The sequence below is a fragment of the Cervus elaphus genome, chromosome 33, assembly GCF_910594005.1.
Source record: "Cervus elaphus chromosome 33, mCerEla1.1, whole genome shotgun sequence".
NCBI classification, from domain to species: domain Eukaryota; kingdom Metazoa; phylum Chordata; class Mammalia; order Artiodactyla; family Cervidae; genus Cervus; species Cervus elaphus.
In genome coordinates, this window is record NC_057847.1 from 58688187 (window position 1) to 58712495 (window position 24309).

Genomic DNA, 24309 nt, shown 5'->3' on the forward strand with positions numbered 1-24309 from the left:
GGTAGTCTCTTCAGAGTGGAAAGGCATTTTGACAGAGACTAGTAAAATGAAAAGTAAAGTGGGAGGGAGGGGAGTAGTAGGAGGTGTCAGTCTTTTATCTTTTGTTTTGGATGCCTTTTCTGTCTTTCATTTTTTATTAGTGTTTGCAACCAATTCTTTTGTGAAGCTATTTTGGAATCTTGAAGCCTTTTGGAGTCTCTGCATGTACATCATCATATCAGTTATGTCCAACTCTTTGTCACCCTATGGACCATAGCCCGCCGGGTTTCTCTGTCCATGGGATTCTCCTGGCAAGCATACTGGAGTGGGTTGCCATGCCCGCCTCCAGGGAATCTTCCTGGCTTAGGGATCAAACCTGTGTCTCATATGTCTACCTGCATTGGCAGGTGGGTTCTTTACACTAGCGCAACCTGGGAAGCACCTTTAGAGTCTACTGTGTGACAATTAAACTTGATATCTCAATCTGTTTGCTTAATTAGGGAGCCCTGACTTTTATATACATTTCTTAAATGATCTTATTTAATTGGAATATTCCTCATAATGGTCATTATCATTTCCCAGAGGATTGGCAGCAGTTTGGTAGGGCCCTTAGTCCCAAATGGGGTGGACCCACATTTCTGCCTGGTCCTATTTTGAGGCCCCCAGTCTGATGGTTCTGAGAAGCCCAGTGGCTCAGAGGCAAAGAATCTGCCTGCAGTGCAGGAGATACAGGAGACTTGGATTGGATCCCTGGTTTGGAAACATCCCCTGGAGGAAGAAATGGCAACCCAGTCCAGTATTCTTGCCTGGAAAACAACCCATGTACAGAGGAATTTTTTTTTTTTTTGCAACCCCATGGGGTCAGACCCAACTGAGCCACTAAGCATTCATGCATTCTGATGGTTATGAAGCAAAGTTCTCAGGACACAAAATTCTAGGTTGTCTTTGATTCCAGCTGGTATGATAAATATCTGTAGCTTCTTGAACCATAATTCTTAAGCAGATGTGTTGGAAGGTGACACACCTAACTCTTTGGATTTAAATAATTTAATTTAATAAAATATCCCGTTTTATTTATTTCTTGGTTTATTTACTTATTTATTTAAGTAAGCCTTTGGGTCTCTTAGAGATAAAATAATACCTCATGGGAATATACAGCTGGGTTGGAAATTGTATGATGTCTTACAGCATGCTCCATTGTGCAAAATTTCCCTGGAGATTGGTGGATGATCTAGTATTAATCTAACCTGTTCTGTGACTAACTTATCCTAGTACAGGAGTCTTTGAGTTAGGTAGCAAACACTATAACAGTTTTTAAATCCTTGATATGTTCTCACCAATCTTACCACCTTTTTTTTTTTTTTTTTTGTCTTCTGAGATTCTCATTAACAGTAGACTTTATTTGCATAAAAGACACTGGACCCATTTCAACTTAAGTCAGACCTAGTCACAATCCAGACGCAGTCCAGTTCTGGACCCAGTTCAGTTCTGTTCTATTTTTTGTTTTTTGTTTTTTTAAATTGAACTCAGTTTGATTCTGGCCAGAAACCACCAGCAATTTCTATCCAGGTGTTTGGAAAGTGGGGAAAGGACAGAACCAGCAGACGCCAGAGAGTAGGATCTGTGCACTAATTCCAAATGAATGGGGAATTGCAGCTGCTACCAGCAGTTCCCAACTTAGAAAGTAGGGGCAGAACCAAGGGCTTCCAACCAAATGGAAAACTATGGAAAGCCAATTAGGTTGGGAGCGGAACAAAAAGAGTGGAGCTCAGAACCAAGAGGAACTTACCCACGGCCTTTGGAAACAGAGACAAGCAGGGAACTCGAAAGTTCATGGGGTACTACATGTGTGTTTCTCATCGTCCCTGCAGCCGTCAGAAGTTCATTTTGGATCCCACCACTGCCATCAAATCTATTATAAACAAAACAAAACTCAGCTGAATGAATTTGAAGATCTAATTGGTTTTGTTCAATAATTTATGAATTGTGCAGCATCCCATCTAGGAAATAGAAAGGAACTCCAAGGAATAAGAAGGACCTAAGGTCCATCTAGGGCTTCGCTGGTGGTTCAGACAGTAAAGGATCTGCCAGCAATGTGGGAGACCTGGGTTCAGTTCCAGGGTCGGGAAGATAGCCTGGAGAAGGGAATGGCTACCCACTCCAGTATTTTTGCCTGGAGAATTCCATGGGCAGAGGAGCCTGGTGGACTACAGTCCATGGTGTTACAAGAGTTGGACACGACTAAGTGACTAAAACACACAAGGTCAGTCTATCTCAGATACTTTGTTCTCTTGTGTCTACCTTTTTGCTTAAAGCTGAAACATTTTTTGTTTGTTTTTTCTTGGTAAAGAAGGGCAGAATTCTTCCTGAGGGAAGGGATAAATATGTGCTGGAGAAGGTGCTGCTGTCTAAGGAGGAGACAGTGCTGGTGATTGGAATGGCCCAGAGTTATCACAGGGTTATCAAGGATTATAAAAAAGGTTATGGATCTCGTACTGATCCTAAGCTCTTTTCATTTTTAATTGTACTAATATAACATATTGAAAGAAACACAAATCACTGTATTGCTGTCTCCTACCATGACAAATAGAGGAAAGCCACATTCCCAGCCAGAGGATGTAATCCATGGTCTTCAGAGTCTAGAGGTAGTCACTCCACACTAATTTAGGTGGAAGAGAATATCTTAAGCAGCCTGTGTCCCAGAAACCCTGGGTAGTTCTTCCCAATGGAGAAAGAGGCAGCTTTTCAATCAGCAGGCACCGGTGAGGACAGCAGTGACAGCTTTGCTAGAGAGTACCTTCTTTGTTTCAAGCTACCACTAAGAAAAAAGAAAAAGCAGTGATTTTCCTTTCGTTCAGTCATTCAGTCAAATGGAGCTAAGGTTCTGATTTGTTGACTCCAGATGTGCCCAGCTGTTTGACTCTTGACTTCATTCCAACAAATAAACCCACTAATTCAACATTCAAACCAATATTTATAGCATTATAACAAAATGATCGGTCTTCCAAGGATCTATTTGACTGCCTGGTGATTATCTCTGAGGTTTCTCACATGAAACATTAAAAAAAAAAATCTTAAGAAAACCAAGTTCAAGAAAGGTTTTCCTGATTATTCTCACCTGGAATATATTATAAACCTAATGGTAACATGTCTTTAATGTAGATACCTGACATGCTGCAGCACTTTATGCTTATTAAAGCAGTTAAGAAATATAGCAATGGCCTCCTTGTGACTATTTCCAGTCACTGGGTATTTCTTACCTTGACTCTACATCCTTTTTGCACTTCAGAGACTTTTTGCGCTAACTCTGGAATACTGCCATTTAACAACTTTGCTATTGTGCACAGTACAGATATGGTGTTGGTGACTTAAAGCGAAGTCTTCTTTCAAGTAACTTGAGTCAGTAGTATTAAATCACATAGTACACTTGTTATTACTTAAGTTGTCTTGATAAATCCTGGAGATTAATTTTAAGTTTCTTTCATTTTCTCAATAGACCATTTGGTCCTTTCTGTTATCCCTTAGTTTTGTCTGATTTAATGGCTGTTTTGTTGATCACTTGTCTGCAGGTTCTATTACTCATGCTCTTCTTTTCACTTAATTATTTGAGTGATTACACCATTTTCCCTTAAAATAGAGGTTCATTTTTAAAGTCCTGTCAATTAGTCTCTCACACCTTTAATGATGTTTACTACAGCAAGAAGCAAGATTTATTTCAGATTTCTCTCTCTCTCCCCATTTCTGTCTCTTTCTTTCCTTGTAAGAATCTATGAGAAGGAGCACTGAAACAATAGTGTGATAAAAAATATAATTTGAAAAATTGTGGTTCTATCTTTTGTTGCTGGTAGCTTTAGAAACTTAATAACTGGGAATTAATTGCTAAAGCATGAGTTAGAGTATGGACAGTGAGGTGAAAAAATAGAAATGAGAGGCTAAATTAAAATATTCTAAAACCAAATGCTTTTTAAAAATTCAGACCAAAAAATGATTGTATCATTTCTAATTCCTTTGACATATTATGAGACTCAAACTTGTAGTTTTTTCATACAAGTGCATAGTACTGAGAGTCTTCCTTATAGGCATAAGTACATGAAAAGCTTTATGAGACAAAACTTATTAGATGCTGTGTTTGGGAAACTCTCGTACCATTTCTGATTGAAGAAAAGTTATGGGGGATTGTGTTAGGAAGAATTAGTCTTTGTCTAACTGATAGATTTTATATTTCTGCAACATTGGGGAATGTGGAAACAAGGTTATATCTTATAATTGAAATGCCTATTACTGTATATCTATTTTAAGCCTCAGTCTGCACTGCATATATGTGGTACAAGCAATTCTGTGACCACTGAGGATTCATGGTCTTTTTCCGTAATATGAAGAGAAAGCTTTTCAGCCAAGCATGTAGTTTCCAGTCCTGTATATATCTAAGCAGATACATGATTAATCCTGGCTAACAAAGTGTGAGGAAAATGAATATCACTTCTTCAGAAAGAGTTATGTATGCTGTGTATCTTTCTCATGATTTCCTCCCCACACCATGGTGGACTTGTTGGCCCATGTGGAAGACTCAGCATTACAAATGTGCAGAGTCTGAAACCTTGAGTCTCCTTGGAGGAAAGCTATCAAACAAAGCACATCTGTTAAGGTTGGCACATTTTTTTCTGTAAATGGCCCACTTTGTATTTTAGGCTTCGTGGGACCCAGTCTCTGACTCTTCTACTCCTTCTCTTCCTTCTTCTCAAAGATCTTCAAGAACATAAAAAAAAGTATTCATATTAAAACAGGCTTTGTGACTGGTAGGCCTGTGGTCATGATTTGCAATTCCCTGTATTAAGCTACTGAAATATAAAGATTTTTGTTACAGCAGTTAGCATATTAGGATGAACATGTTCTATAACAGGGGCTGGCAAACTTTATCCCCAAGCCAAATCAGGCCATAGCCTGTTTGTGTGTAAATAAAATTTTATTTGGACATAGCCAGGTGACACTGGGGGCTTCCCAGGTGGTGCTAGTGCTAAAGAATCTGCCTGCCAGTGCAGGAGACATTAGACACGAGTTTGATCCCTGGATCAGGAAGATCCCCTGGAGGAGGGCATAGCAACTGACTACAGTATTCTTGCCTGGAGAATCCCATGGACAGAGGAGCCTGATGGACTATAGGGTCGCCAAGAGCCGGACATGACTGAGGCAGCTTAGCACGCATACACACACCTTCTCAGAAAAACCTTACTGATCTTTATCATAACTGTGATAATAGTTTCCCTGTGTTTAAAAGTATTTCTTCATTAGTATGGCAGTCACAGCTCTCAAGGCAGCTCATTTTCTAACCCGATAGAAATTTCCTCCACACATTAAGCCAAAATCTCTTTCTCTGTAACATCTGTCCATTGATCCTACTGCTTGCCCTGTAACCTCGTAGCATAAGATGTTTCCTTTTCAACAGAGCAGCCTCTTAAACACTGGAGAACTTCTGAAAAGAGGAAAATGAAATAGATATAGCACTCATTCACTGCCAAGAGGTACAGTTTGCTCTCTTTTCCTTATGATAATTCCTAACGCATTTGTTAGAACCTAAAAAAGAAAAGCCTAGTTCAAGTTGACCTCAAAAGTGAGTTCTTGAGGTATAAATCTCAAATTCAGAAAAAAAAATAATATACAGTTTTATGCTTCTGCTCTGAGAGACGTTGGATGTATTCCCTTTTACTTTAATGACATTAAGAATGAGATTGTATAATGATTAGCATTTAGTAGTGAGACTCTGGGATCAGAATGACCTAAAGTCTAAATATGACTTTGTTACTTAGAAACTATGTGCATGCATGCTAACTCACTTCAGTCATGTCTGACTCTGCAAATGTGTGGACTGTAGCCCTCCAGGCTCCTCTGTCCATGAGGTTCTCTGGTCAAGAATACTGGAATGGGTTGCTGTGCCCTCCTCCAGAGGATCTTAATAACCCAGGAAACAAACTGGTGTCTCTTATGTCTCCCGCATTAGCAGGCAGATGCTTTACCGCTAGTGCCACCTGGGAAGCCCTACAAACTGTGTAACTCCAGGTAATTTTAAGTCCAGTGTGTTTCACTTTCCTTGGTTGTCTAATGGGAGAATTATTACTTACACATACTAACTCATAGGTGTGTCTTGAGAATTAAAAGAGACAATACACATGTAACATTCTGTGCTCTCCCAAACACATAATAAACATTAGGAAATTGAGATTTGTCATAGTCCTAACACATGCCTTTAGTCTTCATAGATATGCACTAAGAATATCATCTTATTGCCATGTTGCCTACACATGGTCACATAAAGATCATGGTGTGTGGATTTTGAAAAGTTATATTACATTCAGTTAACAGTTAACTTTTGTTAAGACTGACCTAACTGATCACTCACACTCACCTAGAGCCAGACATCCTGGAATGTGAAGTCAAGTGGGCCTTAGGAAGCATCACTACAAACAAAGCTAGTGGAGGTGATGGAATTCTAGTTGAGCTATTTCAAATCCTAAAAGATGATGCTGTTAAAGTGCTGCCCTCAATATGTCAGCAAATTTGGAAAACTCAGCAGTGGCCACAGGACTGGAAAAGGTCAGTTTTCATTCTAACCCCAAAGAAAAGCAATGCCAAAGAATGCTCAAACTACTGCACAGTTGCACTCATCTCACATGCTAGTAAAGTAATGCTCAAAATTCTCCAAGCCAGGCTTCAGCAATATGTGAACCATGAACTTCCAGATGTTCAAGCTTGTTTTAGAAAAGGCAGAGGAACCACAGATCAAATTGCCAATATCTGCTGGATCATCGAAAAAGCAAGAGGGTTCCAGAAAAACATCTATTTCTGCTTTATTGACTATGCCAAAGCCTTTGACTATGTGGATCACAATAAACTGTGGAAAATTCTGAAGGAGATGAGAATACCAGACCACCTGACTTGCCTCTTGAGAAACATGTATGCAGGTCAGGAAGCAACAGTTAGAACTGGACATGGAACAACAGACTGGTTCCAAATAGTAAAAGGAGTGCATCAAGGCTGTATATTGTCATCCTACTTATTTAACTTATATGCAGAGGACATCATGAGAAACGCTGGGCTGGAGGAAGCACAAGCTGGAATCAAGATTGCCAGGAGAAATATCAATAACCTCAGATATGCAGATGACACCACCCTTATGGCAGAAAGTGAAGAGGAACTAAAAAGCCTCTTGATGAAAGTGAAAGAGGAGAGTGAAAAAGTTGGCTTAAAGCTCAACATTCAGAAAACTAAGATCATGGCATCTGGTCCCATCACTTCATGGCAAATAGATGGGTAAACAGTGGAAACAGTGGCTGACTTTATTTTTTGGGGGCTCCCAAATCACTGCAGCCATGGTTTTAAATCATGGTGATTGCAGCCATGAAATTAAAAGACGCTTATTCCTTGGAAGGAAAGTTATGACCAACCTAGACTACATTTTAAAAAACAGAGACATTACTTTGTCCACAAAGGTCCATCTTGTCAAGGCTATGGTTTTTCCAGTGGTCATGTATGGATGTGAGAGTTGGATTATAAAGAAAGCTGAGGGCTGAAGAATTGATGCTTTTAAACTGTGGTGTTGGAGAAGACTGTTGAGAGTCCCTTGGACTGCAAGGAGATCCCAACCAGTCCATCCTAAAGGAGATCAGTCCTGGGTGTTCATTGGATGGACTGATGTTGAAGCTGAAACTCCAATACTTTAGCCACCTAATAGGAAGAGCTGACTCATTTAAAAAGACCCTGTTGCTGGGAAAGATTAAGGGTAGGAGGAGAGGGGGACAACAGTGGATGAGATGGTTGGATAGCATCACCGACTCAATGGACATGGGTTTAGGTGGACTCCGGGAGCTGGTGATGGACAGGGAGGCCTGGCGTGCTGTGGTTCATGGGGTCGCAAAGAGTTGGATGTGACTGAGCGACTGAACTGAACTGAACTTTCATGCAGAACTTTATCAATTCTACAATATGATGATACATTCATTTGTTCATGTGCATTCCTACGCATTATTTTAGTGTGACTAGTATAAAATTTTTCAGTTTTTTGGGGGACCTGGTACAGTTCTTGCACATTTTGCATTTGGTGCCTTCATTATTTATTAGACTAAAATGAGAGTGATGGATTCTGAGTGAATGAGAACTAAGTCTAATGGTACTCTATTTAAGGCATGAGTAGCTGCAATAACATTTATTTAGTACCCAACAAATATTCACTAAATGTTTGCTCTGTGCCTCACACAGTTCTTAACTGTGTTCTCTTGGAACATTCATTCTAGTGGGGAAGAAAGACAAATCAACAGGTTAACAATAAATAAACAAGGCCAATGTGATGATGAGATCAGGATTATTTTCTCAGGAATAATCAAAGATGATACCCCTTATCACTATGATTCAGTTCAAATGCTACCTCCTTGGAGAGAAGATGTAAGGGGAGAGCACTCCAGGCTGAGAACACTGGGTAAAAACAACTCCTTGAGTCAGAAATGAGACAATGTGGGGAAGGGTAGCATCAACTGGGAAATCATCATCTTGGTGTGGCTTAATATTACATATTCCAACTTGCCTGGTCAAGAGAAAGTTCTTATTGTAAGAAACTGTCTTGGTGCCTTCCAGTTGCTTCTAGCTTACCTTTGGGACTGTACGACAATATAAGCTTAGTTCTTCTAATATTTGTTGTTTTAACATTAAGCTTCCTCATCTTTTTAACATTATATTGTTTTAGGTGAATTACATAATCTTTGTTAGCTCCGGTTTCCTTTCTTATAAAATGAGGATAATCACACCCAGCTTCCAGGAATATTGCAAGGATTAAATGAGAAAACTGTATAAAGAACAAAGACAGCACGAGGTACCTAGCACATGTTAAATGAAAGGTAGCTGTGACAATAACAGTTACCATATTCTCATCATCCGTGCTTCATGGTAGCTCTGCTTCTTGTCAGTGTTCCTCTGAAAATGCACCTCCTAGAGATTAGTGTAGAATTCCAAACAAAGTGCATTGACATCATCAATTAAGGACTGTTTCATTCTTTGTTCTTAACACTTCATAATTGACGCCTAGGATGCTTCAACTGTTTTCTGCAAGTATATGATACTTATATTGACCATACTGTAAACTAAAATCTCTGTCCTGTTTTCATATGTCTGTCTTCTGTATCCTTTTCTGAACTGAGAGGTCTCCAGGACTTAGATGAGATACAGTGTACCACATGATGAGGTACAGTGTACCACAGGGAATAAAATACTGGCTTTGTGGCCCCATATAGCTTTGAATGCTGCCTTTTGATCTGTCTGAACTGGAGCAAGTTGTTAAAAAAAAATTCTGGGCTTTTATTTATTTATTTTTATTTGTTGAGCAGATATTAAATACCCTGAAAAGGTTTTGTAAAAATTAAAATGTGTAACACATTTAAAGTGTTAGGCATAATGCTTAGTATATAATAATAGATCAATGACTGGTAGCTGTTATTAACAATCTATTTAAATGTGTTTTGTTAATCATTACTCTGGTTAAGCACATCTCTCTCTATTTTTTTTTTTTAGATTTTTTTTTTCTGTAATCTGTATAGATTCTCTTCTGTTTTTGAGTCAGGCATTCATTTTATTAATGTTCTACTACATTTATCACTGCTTGATTGATGCACCTTTGAAAAGGACAAGGCTGAGTGTAGCATCCCAGGATAATCCACAAGATATCTCTTTATATGATCAGTTTGTGTGTCTATAAACAATCAACCAATATCAAAAGTATTTTTGTTCTTTTGAGCTATATTTGCTTTTGATTCATGTATAGCTCAGCTTTATTTGGGTTGACGTGATTATAAACAGATGAGTTGGCTTTATAGCAATACAGAAATTAGCTTTATTATCCTTAGTTTGTGAAGTATGTTAACGGTAAAATTATATTTTCAATGACTGCCAATTTTTTTAAGATTTATTTGCTCAAATCACACTCATTTACTAGAAGCAAATAAGAAAACATATGAACAGTCATTTTACTGCAGCCACTATAGTCTCATCATTTGCAATAATTTCTGTTTATTCCTGACTATGGACAGAGCAGTTTTTTATTTCAACAAGTTAGAGTAGAAGGACATAGTTAACAAAACATTTTTTTATTCTGCCATATAAAATTGCAGGGGCATATTTTTATCAGTTTTTGATTTGTTCAACCCCCTGTCAGATTGTGCCAAATCATGCTACTAAATTTTGAGTAATTCATGTCAGTCCTTAGACTCTTAAAAATGAATCTTTTAAAAAAATGGTACAATCTGAGCTTCTGGATCAGGTAAGTGATGTGGGCAACCCATTCCAATTTTGTGGTATAAGAAGTATCATCGTTTTTATAGACATTTATAAAATAGAGGAGTCAACTGAAGTGAAGTCAAGTGAGTCTAATTTTAATAGTGTAAATGTCATTAAGCAACAGTAATCTCTGTATTTTACCCTGTTCCTCTAGCTTTTTAGACTTTACAGTTAGGAGAATTTTGTTCTTAGGAAAAGGATAATGGAGAGAGAGTTTATTATATTACTGATTTCTAAATACAAAAAAAAATTGTTTGTTCATAATTTTTCTTCCGTATAGAGATTCCTAGGGACAGTAAATGTAAATTTATGTTGAAATTAATTTTACAAAGGACCTTGATCGATTATAATATGCATTCTTACATCATTGTTAAAATACAAGATGTCTCAGGATGAGTGATTATGTTTTAAAGGGGAAAATTTATTTGAAGAAGGTGTTAATTTTAAAATCTACATGATTTAATTTTTTATCTTGTTTGTATCCTAACATTTGCAAGCATATCATCACTATGTAAAATATAAATCTTTATTCTTCTCTTTAAAGTCTCAAGCAGTGAACAGTACTGAAGACTTAAATTGGGGACCTGACTGTGGAAAAAATTCCATATATTTTTTTAAAATAAAATATTAATTTATTAATCATCTTCTTTTAATTTAAAACCAGGTTAGAAGTCATTTAATAAATGGTTTATAAATATTTTTAAAGATGTTAAAAATTTTCTCTAACAAGCAAATTTATTTCTGTGGCTTATTGCTATTGATATTCTGATCCAGTCATACAATGAACACATACATGGCTTGGGAAAAGATGAATTATCTTTTTCTTTAAGAAGAAGCTGAAGTTTTCTTTCAAGGCTAATTTTGGTGGCAGTTTATCTCATTGAATGGTTTTTAACAAAATGTATTAAAGAAAATGAAATCATACAGTGTATTTAAAAGGCTAATGAGAAAGCACATAAGCTTTATTGATTTAAAGTTACATTGGTTTCATTTTGCTTATCTGAGTTAAATAGATTTCAATTTTGATTTTAATTCATTGAGGGCCTTAAAGTTTATTAAAGAGTACTGTTGAAAGGCTCAGGGATATGGGTAAAATAGGAGTAGAGTAATGTTTGGTAGTTGTAGTAAATGGGCTTCCTTGAATCTGTTAGATTAAGAGCTGAGTCTGGTTCACTGTTGTAAACCCACTCACACAAAGAGTTGGACATGTCTAGGCATTCCCTGATGGTTTTCTGAACAAATATATGCATGAATAGATGAATGCTAATACATTCAGGCTTCCCTGGTGGTTCAGAGGTTAAAGCGTCTGCCTGCAATGCGGGAGACCTGGGTTCGAACCCTGGGTCGGGAAGATCCCCTGGAGAAGGAAATGGCAACCCACTCCAGTATTCTTGCCTGGAGAATCCCATGGACGGAGGAGCCTGGTAGGCTACAGTCCACGGGGTCGCAAAGAATCGGACACAACTGAGCGACTTCACTCACTCAATACATTCAGAGACATACTGGCAGTAAAGGTAGCTTTAAATTTTATGAGAGCAGTCGAAAAAAAATACACACACATACACACACACACACACACATTTTTTAAAAGCTGAGAAACAGTCTTGTGAAGTTCCAAAGAGATGACAGAGGAGGCTCCTGAACTGTCCTTCCAATGGACACACCAAAATTAAAGCTACATATGGGGCAATTCCTCTGACAGAAATCCAGAAAATGGCTGAGCAACATGTATACACAGATGAATGAGAAAGTACCCACATCGAAACAGGTAGGAATGCCTTGAGACACACTTCTGTCATAAACCCCATCCTTGGCACAGTGATACACAATTGAGAAGTAACTTACAAGCCTCAGCTTCTCTCTGAGGCACTAAGTGTTTGAACTTGACATCTAGAACCATAACCTTTATGACTCCCACCCGAGGGAGGAGCCCACAAAAACCTAGCTGTGAAAATTAATGGAGCTTGCATCTGTGAAACCCATAAGACTATAGTAAACAAACAAACAAAAAATGGTTCCGAACAGTTTTGTAAGGACTTGTGTGGCTTTCCGCCCAGGGTTTAGCCTTGAGGGGGCAGACAGAAGTACTCTTCTTACAATTTTTATCTGAAGGAGGCCTATTTGTGTATTGTGAAAGTTGCTACTTTATGGTCAGACTTCTGACTTAGCACATATCTAAGAGTTGACTGCAGTCCCCCCTGGAGACAAAAAAGGATGGCAGATGCCATCTCCACATTCTCCCTTTAGCCCATGCTTCTCTGGAAGGAGGTTGGGCATATGTCTGTTTCCCAACTTTTGCAGTTGCTGTCCAGTGGATGCACCTGTTAATTGCCTGGCTCTAGCCGACAGAGGTCTGTATAGTCAAAGCTATGGTGCTTCCATTGGTCATGTATGGATGTGAGAGTCGGACTGTAAAGAGGTCTGAGCACCGAAGAATTGATGCTTTTGAACTGTGGTGTTGGAGAATGCTCTCGAGAGTCCCTTGGACTGCAAGGAGATACAACCAGTCCATCCTAAAGGAAATCAGTCCTAAATATTCATTGGAAGGACTGATGCTGAAGCTGAAATTCCAATACTTTGGCCACCTGATGCGAAGTGCTGACTCATTTGAAAATACCCTGATGTTGGGAAAGATAGATGGCAGGAGGAGAATGGGACAACAGAGGACAAGATGGTTGGATGGTATTACTGACTCAATGGATGTGAGCTCGAGCAAACTCTGAGAGATGGTGAAGGACAGTGAAGCCTGGTGTGCTGCAGTCCATGGGGTCACGAGAGTTGGAATGACTGACAAGTGAACAACTGCAATGGGTGTCTTATGGGGCTTGCAGTTGCAGGACCCATAGCATTATTAACAGCAACACCAAAAACAGGTCTTAACCATATACCCCTCCTCCAGGGCATAGCACAGAGAGAAAAGAGAAAAGGCCCATTGCCTAGTCTTTCTTTGCAAGAGGTCTGTTAAATACTTCAAAATTGACTGTGTCAATATCAGCTTCTAGTCAACCTCTTGATGCTGACTGAGATCCTTCCATTTGGGACAGTGACAGGTTTTAGCGCAAACTCAAAATTAGTGGGAGCCATTGAAAACAGAATGGACTGCTTAAACAATCAAAAAAGATTGAGAGCAAACTAAGAGCTAGGGCATGGTTGAACAATAAGTTTCATCTCCTACACAAGACCACTCCATCAGGAATTGGAATGTTGCCTGTTAAATCAGTGTGCAGAAACCAACACAGGAATCCAAGGAAAATAAAGAAACAGAGGAATATGTTCCAAACAAAGGAACACAATAAAACTTCAGAAACAGATCTTAATAAAATAAGAAGAACATAGTTGCTTTTCCTTATAAAGAGTGCAAAATAATGGTCATAAAAATGTTCACTGAGGTCAGGAGAACAATTTGTAAACAAAGTGAGAATTTCAACAGACACAGAAAAAAATTAGAAAGCACCAAAGAGAAAACAGAGCTGAAGAATACAGTAACTACGTTTATAAATTCAGTAGAGGGGTTCAGTAGCAAACTGTGTTATTTGCTTGGTCATGTCTGACTCTTTACGACCCCATGGACTGTAACCCACCAGGCTCCTCTATCCATGGAGTTCTCCAGGCAAGAATATTGGAGTGGGCAGCCGTTCCCTTCTCCAGGGGATCTTCCTGACCCAAGGATTGAACCCGGGTCTCCTGCATTGCAGGCAGATTCTTTACCGTCTGAGCCACCAGGGAAGCCCAGAAAACTCTAATAAGCAAAAGAAAACAACATCAAACTCAAAGATGTCAACTGAAAATAAAACAAAACATACAGTCCATATAGTCTAAAAGTTGATACTTCTTTTTATCTGGGGACATTACTGAGGACTATAGCCCAGAAGACGGCCTCTCAGATAGCTCTGAGGAACTGTTCTAAAGAGGTAAAGGAGGTACCAGCATATATAATTTTTTGCTGGAAAGAAAACATGTGGTTGAACTTTAAAAGATTACTGCTAATCACTAAAAGGGATTTCCTGATAAGAAATTTGGATAATTGAAATTATTTCGTTGATATGTATCTTATCTAGACTCAGTGTTCTGTTTTTCTCCATCCTGGATTTCCCTCAGGGCTCACCATCAGGATGGCTGCAGTGGCTGACAGCAACTTTTTTTTTTTTTAATCCACAAAGATAAGGCAATAGAGTTCATCCAATCTCAAAGGAGAAAAAAAGAAAAAGAGTGAAGATAGTTTAAGGGATTCATGAGACAACATCTAGTAGACTATTGTTTATATAATAGGAGTTTCAACAGCAGAGAGAGAGAAAGGGGCAGAAAGCTTATTTGAAGAAAGAGTTACATCTAAAATAATAAAATGCCCAGAAGTAAATTTGCCCAAGAAAGTGAAATATCTGTACACTTAGAACTGAGAAAAGAATTGAAGATGAAAAAAATTGAAAGATATTCTGTACTCATAGATGTTAAGATGATCATACCGTACTATCCAAAACAAATCTGCAGATTCAGTGTAGTCCTTAGCAAAATCCCAATAGCATTTTTCACAGAAATAGAGAAAAAAAAATCTAAAATTTTTGTGGAAACACAAAAGACCCCAAACAGCTAAAGAAATCCTGGGAAAGAAGAATAAAGCCAGAGGCATCACACTTCCTGTTTTCAAATTATAGTACAAAGCTATAGTAATCAAAATAATATGGTATTGGTATATAAACATACACATAAATCAATGGAACAGAATAGATAGCCTAGAAAAGTCTGTACATATATGATCAACTAATTTTCAATAAATAAGCTAAGGAAAAATGGAGAAATGATTAATCTCTTTAATAAACATGTTAGTGAAACTGGATAACCACTTGCAAACAAATCTGGACCTGTATCTTAAAATACACATAAAAAATAAACTCAAAATGAATTAGAGAAGAATGTAGCCATAAAACTCATAAAAGAAATCAAAATAGATAAGCTCCTTGACATAGGTCTTAGCAATGATTTTTTTAAAATTTGACATCAGAAGCAGATATAGTGAGACTATGGTGGGAGGGGGGATCGGGATGGGGAGTACATGTAAATCCATGGCTGATTCATGTCAATGTATGACAAAAACCACTACAATATTGTAAAGTAATTAGCCTCCAACTAATAAAAATAAATGAAAAAAAAATAGCTTCTGCACAACAAAAGAAATCATCAAAAGTATGAAAAGGCAACCTACCAAGTGGGAGAAAATATTTTCAAATACATATGTTATGAAAGGTTGATACCTAAGATAGACAGAGAACTCATAACTCATACAGTTGACAAGCAAACAAGCCCAAATAATCCTATTTAAAAATGGGCAAAGGTCCTGAATAGACGTAAATCCAAAGAATGCACAGAAATGAATAACAGGTGCATGAAAATTTGCTCAACTACATTGATCATCACAGAAATACAAATCAAAACCCCAATGAGATATCATCTCACACCTATCAAAATGACTTGTTTAAAAGACAAAAGGAGTGTTGGTGAGGATGTGGAGAAAAGGGAACCCTTGTATACTGTTGATGAAAATGTATTTTAGTACAATCATTTTTGAAAACATTAGGAAGGTTTCTCATAAAATAAAAAATAGAATTACTATATGATCCAGCCATCCTACTTCTCTGCATATATTGGAAGGAAACAAAATCATTATCTTAAAGAGATATCTGCATACCTATGTTTACTGCAGTTAGGAAAGCTCGGACATGGAAGGGTTTCCCAGATGGTGCTAGTGATAGAGAACCTGCCTGCCAATGCAGGAGATGTAGGAGACTCAGGTTTGATCCCTGGGTCAGGAACATCTCCTGGAGGAGGGCATGGCAAGCCACTCCATTATTTTTGCCTGGAGAATCCCATGTACAGAGGAGCCTGGCAGGCTACAGTCCATGGTATCACACAGAGTTGAACATGACTGAAGCAACTTAGCGCAAGACATGGAAACAACCCCAGGATCCACTGAAGTTGAATGGATAAAGAAAACATGATGTGACAGAAAATGTGCTTCAGCCGTAGAAAAGAAGGAAATCCTACCAATTGTGACAACATGGATGGACCTTGAGGCATTATGCTAAGTAAAGTATGCCAGACAAAGACAAATACTCCGTAATCTAAAATTATATGTGAAACATGAAAAACCACACATTTATACAGAGAACAGGTTTATGTTTGCCAGAGACAGGAGCTGGGGGTTGAAGGAAACGCATGAAAGTGATCAAAATGTACAAACTTCCAATTATAAGATAAATAAGTTATAAGATGTAATGTAGATCATAATGACTGTAGTTAACAAAATGGTATTATATATAGTCATACCTTGGAGATATGTAAGTTCAGTTGCAGATTACTGAAATAAAATATGTATTGTAATAAAGTGGGTCACAGGAATTTTTTGCTTTTCCAGTCCATAGAGAAGTTACGTTTACACTATACTATAGCCTGTTGTGTGTAAGAGCATTAGGTCTAAAAACAGTATATACCTTAATTAAAAAATACTTTATTGCTAAAATTTACTAATAGGTCATCTGACTATGCAGGGTTGCTGCCAATCTTAAATTTGCAAAACACCTAGGATCTGTGAAGCACAATAAAGGGAAACACAATAAAATGAGGTATGCCTATATTTGAATATTGCTAACAGGATAAATCTTAGAAGTCCTAATCACTAGAAAACAAAAATTGTAACTTCTTTGAGGTGATGGATACTTTCTAAACTTATTGTAGTAATAATTTCACATTATGTGAAAAAAGTGAAAGTGAAGGTCGCTCAGTCGTGTCTGACTCTTTGCGACCCCGTGGACTATACAGTCCATGGAATTCTTCAGGCCAGAATACTGGAGTGGGTGGTAGCCTTTCCCTTCTCCAGGGGATCTTCCCAACCTAGGGATCGAACCCAGGTCTCTCTCATTGCAGGTGGATTCTTTACCACCTGAGCCACCAGCACACAATATGTACATATATCAAATCTTTATAGTGTACACTTTAATATAGTGTTATCATCAATTATATCTCACTAAAACTAGAAAATAATAAAATTTGTTTTTTATTTTCATTGATCCTAAAAATAGTATCAAAAACAAATGAGGATGAAGGGAAAGATGAGTGAAAATATAGCAGTATCAGAGGTAATATTGATTCACAAGAATTTATACCATGACATCCAGTACAGTGTTCATTTCTATATGCCTTCTTACAGCCAATGCTGCGAGAGAAGCTATGACCTGGAGTCACAGTGTCCTTAGAGTGAACTGTCTGTTCAGAGGAAAGTACATTTTTCCTGAAATTTAGACCTGAGAGACCTAACCCTATTTAAGGTTTCTCACTTGAAACATGGTCATTCTGGATAGAATAAGACATTTTATAGTGTTATTTTTTATAGTGAATATAACATAGGCAGTATAGCAAACATAATTTGCTTGAAATTTGGTCCATTTGCACTGTGAGTTATGCTGTTTGATAAATTAAATAGTTCAGAGCAACATTTTTCAGATGATGTTCTGTAGATTCCAAGAGCCCCTTGAAAGTGTTGTATAGAGGCTTCCTTCAGAAAGAGGAGGCATGGGGCTAATTGAAGTGGAAGCAATACAAGCACAAACTGGTTGGATTCAGTGTACAATTTTAAGAGCTGCTTTTACTCTCCTAAAAAATATTTGACAAATCACTTGGTCTACAGAAATGTTGGACTATATAACTTTCAGAGAATCATGCTTAGTTTTTTGCAGAAGTCAGTTTCTTTTTTCAATGTAAATAAAGAGTAGAAAATTTGAAGTTGTTGTTTATGGTAAAGTCAGAAGTTTTGTTGACGATTAAGAACAGAGCCATATATTTGGTCAATGAACTTGATAGTAGATAAAGTTATTGTCTTAGAAAATCAATGCTTATAAACTGAAACACATTCCAAATTGGAGGGATGACATTTTTCAAAACTGAAGTTATCTGGTGAGACCAAAAAGGAATAGATTAAAAAGAACTTATAAATTTTTAAAAGGGAAGCATTGACCAATCATTTATTAATATTTGATAAGCAAAAGCTGCTTTGTAGCCTGAGAAATTGAGAGAACAATGGTATGCTTTTGAAGTATTTATTAATGCAGTGTTCTTTTGAACTGAAACTAGATAAAAATGTCAGTGTGAAAGACAAAAAAAAAAGTTAACCAAAGAGGAGTAATGATTAAATAGTGAAGGTTTATGAATTATAAATATATATTTGTATTTGTATATGTGTGTATATACATGCATACATATGCGTAGACATACATAAAATATTTCATTCTGAAAGTACTATATATTCATTCCCAAATTTTAAAAAGATAAAGAAGGTAGTAAAATAACCTACAGATTCCACCAATGAGAGAGATTTACTCTTACCTGCACTATTGCAATCCTGATTTCCCACATAATGTATGTATTTTATAGAATTGAGATTATATCTTTCTAATACTTTTAAAAACAATGTTATAAAGATTTTCTCTTATGTTAAGCATTTATAAACATAATTTTAATAACTGTTAATGACTTTATAATATACTATTCCATAACTATAACATAATTCATTGTTACATTGAACCATTCCCTTGTTTTGTGGAATTAAGTTTTCTCTGTTTTTAAATGTTTATAAAAATGCCATCTTAAAAATGTTTAAACTATTTGTAGGTATGCTTATTATGTTTCTGATTGTCTCTTGGGATGCCATCCTAAAAATTAAAATACTAGAATAAAAAATCACAAACATTTATAAGTCAGTCTCTTGAATTAAGTTCTGAGAAACTATATTTATAACATGTCTGCTATGCTTTAGGATTTCTGTCTTATTATATATTCACCATTATTGAGTGTTATCTATTAGTTTCTGTTAGTTTGCAAATACAAAAAAGAAGAGGTGAGGCCTTAATTTGCATCTCTGTGCTTACAGGTAAGATCAAATATACTTTAAATTATATTCACAGTTTTATCTTCTGTGAATTGCATACTCACCCATTTATCTATTTGAGTCTTAATGTTTATCTCATTATGAGTTCCTAGTTGTTTTAAATAGTAAACTCTAAAAAAATAAAAATAAATAAATAAATAGCAAACTCTACATTTTTACTGTCTAACATTTGGATAAAGAGAATATATGAAAAAACAAAGCAATCAAGAAAATAAGCAGAAGACCTAAATAGACATTTCTCCAAAGAAGACATCCAGATGGCCAGTAGGGGCTTGAAAAGATACTCAATATTGCTATTATTAGAGAACTGCAAATGAAAACTACCATGAATTACCACCTCACACTAATTGGAGTGATCATCATGAAAAGGTCTAGAAATAACAAATGCTGGTGAGGGCATGGAGAAAAGAGAACCCTCCTACACTGTTGGTGGGAATGTAAATTGATGCAGCCACTATGGAAGACAGTATGGAGATTCCTTAAAAAACTCAATACAGAGTTTCTGTATGATTGAGAAATCCTGCTCCTGGGTGTATATCCATGGAAATCTCTTAACTGAAAAAGATTCAAGCACTCCAGTGTTTGTTGCAATTCTTTTTATAATAGACAAAACATGGAAGCAGCCTAAATATCTATCAGCAGGTGAACAGATAGAGATGTGGTGTGTGTGTATATGTACACACACACACACACACACACACACCCATACAATGGAATACTACTCAGCTATAAAAAAAAAGAAATAATGCCATTTACAGCAATGTAGATGGATTTAGAGCTTATCATACTAAGTGAAGTAAGTCAGAAACAGAAAGTCAAATACCATACAATATCATTTATATGTGGAATTCTAAATATGACCCAAATGAAATTATTTATGAAACAAAATCAGAGACATAGAAAACAAATTTATGGTTACCAATAGGAAAAGGGTGTGAGAGAGAAAAAATAAGGAATTTGAGATTAGCAGATACAAACTACTATATATAAAATAGATAAACAACAGGATCCTACTGTGTAGCACTGAAGGAAAAAGAAACAGAAAAAAAAATGTATATTTTGAGCTATCTCTTTATCACCTTTCAGTTTCATTAACAAAAGTCTAAAAGAGTGATAAATTTAGTATGGTCACAATTTTTGTGGGTTGTACTAAACTGTGTGGAATATTTACATTTAAAATTTAACAAATCTAGCTATGAATCTTTGACTTTCTGTCCTTGTCTCTTCTCACTTCAAGAAATAACTTTGGAATAAAATGCACCATGAATTGTGACTTTCCCTAGATGAGATCCAATTTATTCAGTTACAGCAATTGACTCAATGGAATAAAACAGAAGTGTACTTAAAGTCATGGCTATAACTAGAAAGTCTATATCCACAGAATAAACCATCCGAACTGTAACTCATTAATTTGGCATGTATACCTAAATTGTCTTTTTTCCAAGATACATAAATATACATGCAAAATCAGGATTAAAAAGCATGTTGTATCTTCAAACAAATCATGTTCATGCAGACTAAGTGGGGATAAAGTGAATAAAAAAGTAGCTATGATTAAACAGCTAACTCTTTGATCACTGAAGATCAAATTAAATATCTTGTTTGAAAAGTTATTGGAGAACTAGTACAGTGCAGTGACTAGGAGCAGAGTTCAAAGTCAAGCTCCTCCAGGAAGTTACTCTGGGGGCCTGGTCAAGTACTGTAACATCTCTTGGCCTCAGTTGCTCGAGGTCAGTAATCTACTCAAGAGTTTTTACTTTTAACATCCCACCCCCCATGCAGAAATGATGCATGCAGATGAGTTTATTCTCTGCCAATGAGGTCACAGTAAAAGCCAAAGACTTTTTTTTTTTTTTTTGGTTCCATAAGAAAGGAATGTTGAAATACACTTGAAAAGTGGGGCTTCCCTGGGGGCTTAGTGGTAGATAATTCACCTGCCAATGCAGGAGACGTGGGTTCCATCCCTGAAGTGGGAAGATCCCACATGCCTTGGAGCAACTACGCCTTTGCTCCAGAGCCCAGAAGCCACAACTACTGAAGCCCATGCGTCCTAGAGCCTGTTCTCAACAAAAGAAGCCACCTCAATGAGAGGTCCTCGTACTAGAGTAGAGAGTAGCAACTAGAGAGTAGCCCCTGCTCACTACAACTGTAGAAAAGCCTGCACAGCAGCAAAGACTCAACCAAAAAATAAAAAATAAAGAGAATTATATTTAAAAAAAGAAATATACTGGAAAGTGCATCATTAGAAAAAGTAAGTTCTTTGGAAGAGGACATTCATGTTATGCCGTATATCAGTTCAGTTCAGTTGCTCAGTTGTGTCCGACTCTTTGCGACCCCATGAATCGCAGCACTCCAGGCCTCCCTGTCCATCACAAACTCCTGGAGTTCACTCAAACTCATGCCCATCGAGTTGGTGATGCCATCCAGCAATCTCATCCTCTGTCGTCCCCTTCTCCTCCTGTCCCCAATCCCTCCCAGCATCAGGGTCTTTTCCAATGAGTCAACTCTTCGCATGAGGTGGCCAAAGGATTGGAGTTTCAGCTTGAGCATCAGTCCTTCCAATGAACACCCAGGACTTATCTCCTTCAGGATGGACTGGTTGGATCTCCTTGCAGTCCAAGGAACTCTCAGGAGTCTTCTCCAACACCACAATTCAAAAGCATCAATTTTTCGGCGCTCAGCTTTCTTCACAGTCCAACTCTCACATCCATACATGACCACGGGAAAAACCATAGCCTTGACCAGACGGACCTTTGTTGGCAAAGTAATGTCTCTGCTTTTTAATATGGTATCTAAGTTGGTCATAACTTTCCTTCCAAGGAGTAAGCCTCTTTTAATTTCATGGCTGCAGTTACCATCTGCAGTGATTTTGGAGCCCAAAAAGATAAAGTCTGACACTGTTTCCACTGTCTCCCCATCTATTTCCCATGAGGTGATGGGACTGGATGCCATGATCTTAGTTTTCTGAATGTTAAGCTTTAAGCCAACTTTTTCACTCTCCTCTGCCATGTATAAATTCAGTTAATTTTGTAAAAATAAAAATGAATTCATTATCTTTACTAGAATTTCATAGATATGAAATACCTATGGTTGTGTCAATGTACATATATATGCTCTCAGGTACATGAAAGTGGGAGAAATTACTTTTGCTTTTCACTTCTTAGTTTTTAAATAATCTTATATAACTTATACACTCCTTGAAGCTAGAACTTTTTCCCACACCATAGCGGAGTTCCCTAGAATGTCCATTGAATCTAGCTGATGAACACGGAGTGCTCCATACAAGGGGCTGATACCGATGAATAAAACCTTAATTCATACATAAGAGGCCTTAGCTGTAAGCAGCATTTCCAGACAGGGAGGTAGTGAGGTCTACTGACCCTGTATCATCAGTTAGAGTACTTTCTAAAACTTGGTAGTTGGGGGGAAGATAGGAGTCATATTACTTTATATTCTCTGAGAATTTCCAACATGTATTTTTAGAGTATCTTTCTAGAACTAGTGCTACTTATAGTATTGCTTTGAAACTTCAACCTGTGTTGATATTGATAACAAATCCACCTTAATTTGTTTCAAGTGGAACTGTCCCTTTGAAAGAATAGTTTGCAAAAGAAAAGTATTAATTACACCATCTAGTGAAAAATGGCTACCTTCTAAATCAGTGAATCTCTTTGTCTTGATTATTTTAATAAACTTCTCTTCATTTACATAACTTTTCCCTTCCTGCAGTCAGTTCAATTACCTTATTTTCTTGTTTTATAACTCTGCTAGGACTTCCCTAGTGGCTCAGATGGTAAAGCATCTGCCTACAACGTGGGAGACCCGGGTTCAATCCCTGGGTCGGGAAGATCCCCTGGAGAAGGAAATGGCAACCCACTCCAGTACTCTTGCCTGGAGAATCCCATGGACAGAGGATCCTGTTGGGCTACAGTCCATGGGGTCGCAAAGAGTCGAACACAACTGAGCAACTTCACTTCACTTCAGTAACTGAGAAAACAAACCACACACATGCCTAATCTAAAAAAATACTTGAAAAAATACTTCAAAACTCTGCCAACAGGTACATCATTTATAATCCATGAAACCAGCTACCCTATTCAGTTTTGCTTGGTTTTATCTCCATCTCTCTTTGCTTAAATGCCATTTGGAAATCAGGCGTTTTTAATGAAATTATTGCTTTCTTATCAGTTGTGACACCTTCAAATTCTTAATGAAAGCTGAAGCCATTGAGACCTATGTATAAGTGCTGCAGTTTTAAAAAATGATTTATTTTTGACTTGTTTTAAAAGTTAATATCAATGATGACATTGTGGCTGTAGTCTTGTATTTGTAATTTTAGTTTACCTGGAAAAACAAAGACAACTGTAGCATTGATGGCCTGATAAATAAATATTATGTTAGTAAAAGAAAAATATTCTAATTTCTAAGACCAAACTAGCTCTGTGTGATGTAGATAAACCAGGTCCTCACCTAAGGATCAGTCACACCCGGGGCTGCCAGAGACCAATCGAGGAGATGATTTAGTAAATGAGTGCTAGACGGAGTTCAATGAACTATATGAAAGAACCTGAGAATGGAGTTCCTCGTGTGAGTCTATCCCATGTCACTAGGGCAAGAGCAAGCTGGAGGAGTGGATTATAACTATACAGAGTCTTTCCAGGAGGGGCTGTATACACATGCTGGAGAGTGAAGCGCCGTGATTAACCTTACAGAATTTTATGCCCATTGGCACATTTATCCCTGAACTCTTGTATTTGAAGAAATAACTTTCTATTTGATGGCTACCATAGCAGATATTAAAAAAGGTATTATCAAGAAATGCATTGAATTTGCACCCTAACATTCTCCACAATTACTGACTTTCTTCAAGGTTTTTTCTTTTTTCTTTTTTTTTTGTTACGCTTGGTTTGACGTAATATACCCCAAGAAAAATATATCACTGAATTAAGAAACTGGAGACAAGTATAATACAAATGTTTTCCTTTTCCAAATTCTACTTTACTGAAAAGAGAAAGGAGAAAAACAAAACCTGAATAAGACATACATAAATTGTATTTTCACAAAGGAGTCTCCCAATTAAA

General features: G+C 37.2%; 1 long non-coding RNA gene across 1 annotated transcript; it reads right to left on the bottom strand.

Annotated features, from left to right (window-relative positions):
• Positions 1-279: 279 nt before the first annotated feature.
• On the bottom strand, positions 280-24279 carry LOC122688499. Its single transcript, XR_006339494.1, has 3 exons — positions 24269-24279; positions 22333-22341; positions 280-421 (listed from the first exon to the last, which is right to left on the bottom strand). It is a non-coding gene; the product is annotated as an uncharacterized LOC122688499 (long non-coding RNA).
• Between the last annotated feature and the right edge of the window lie 30 nt (positions 24280-24309).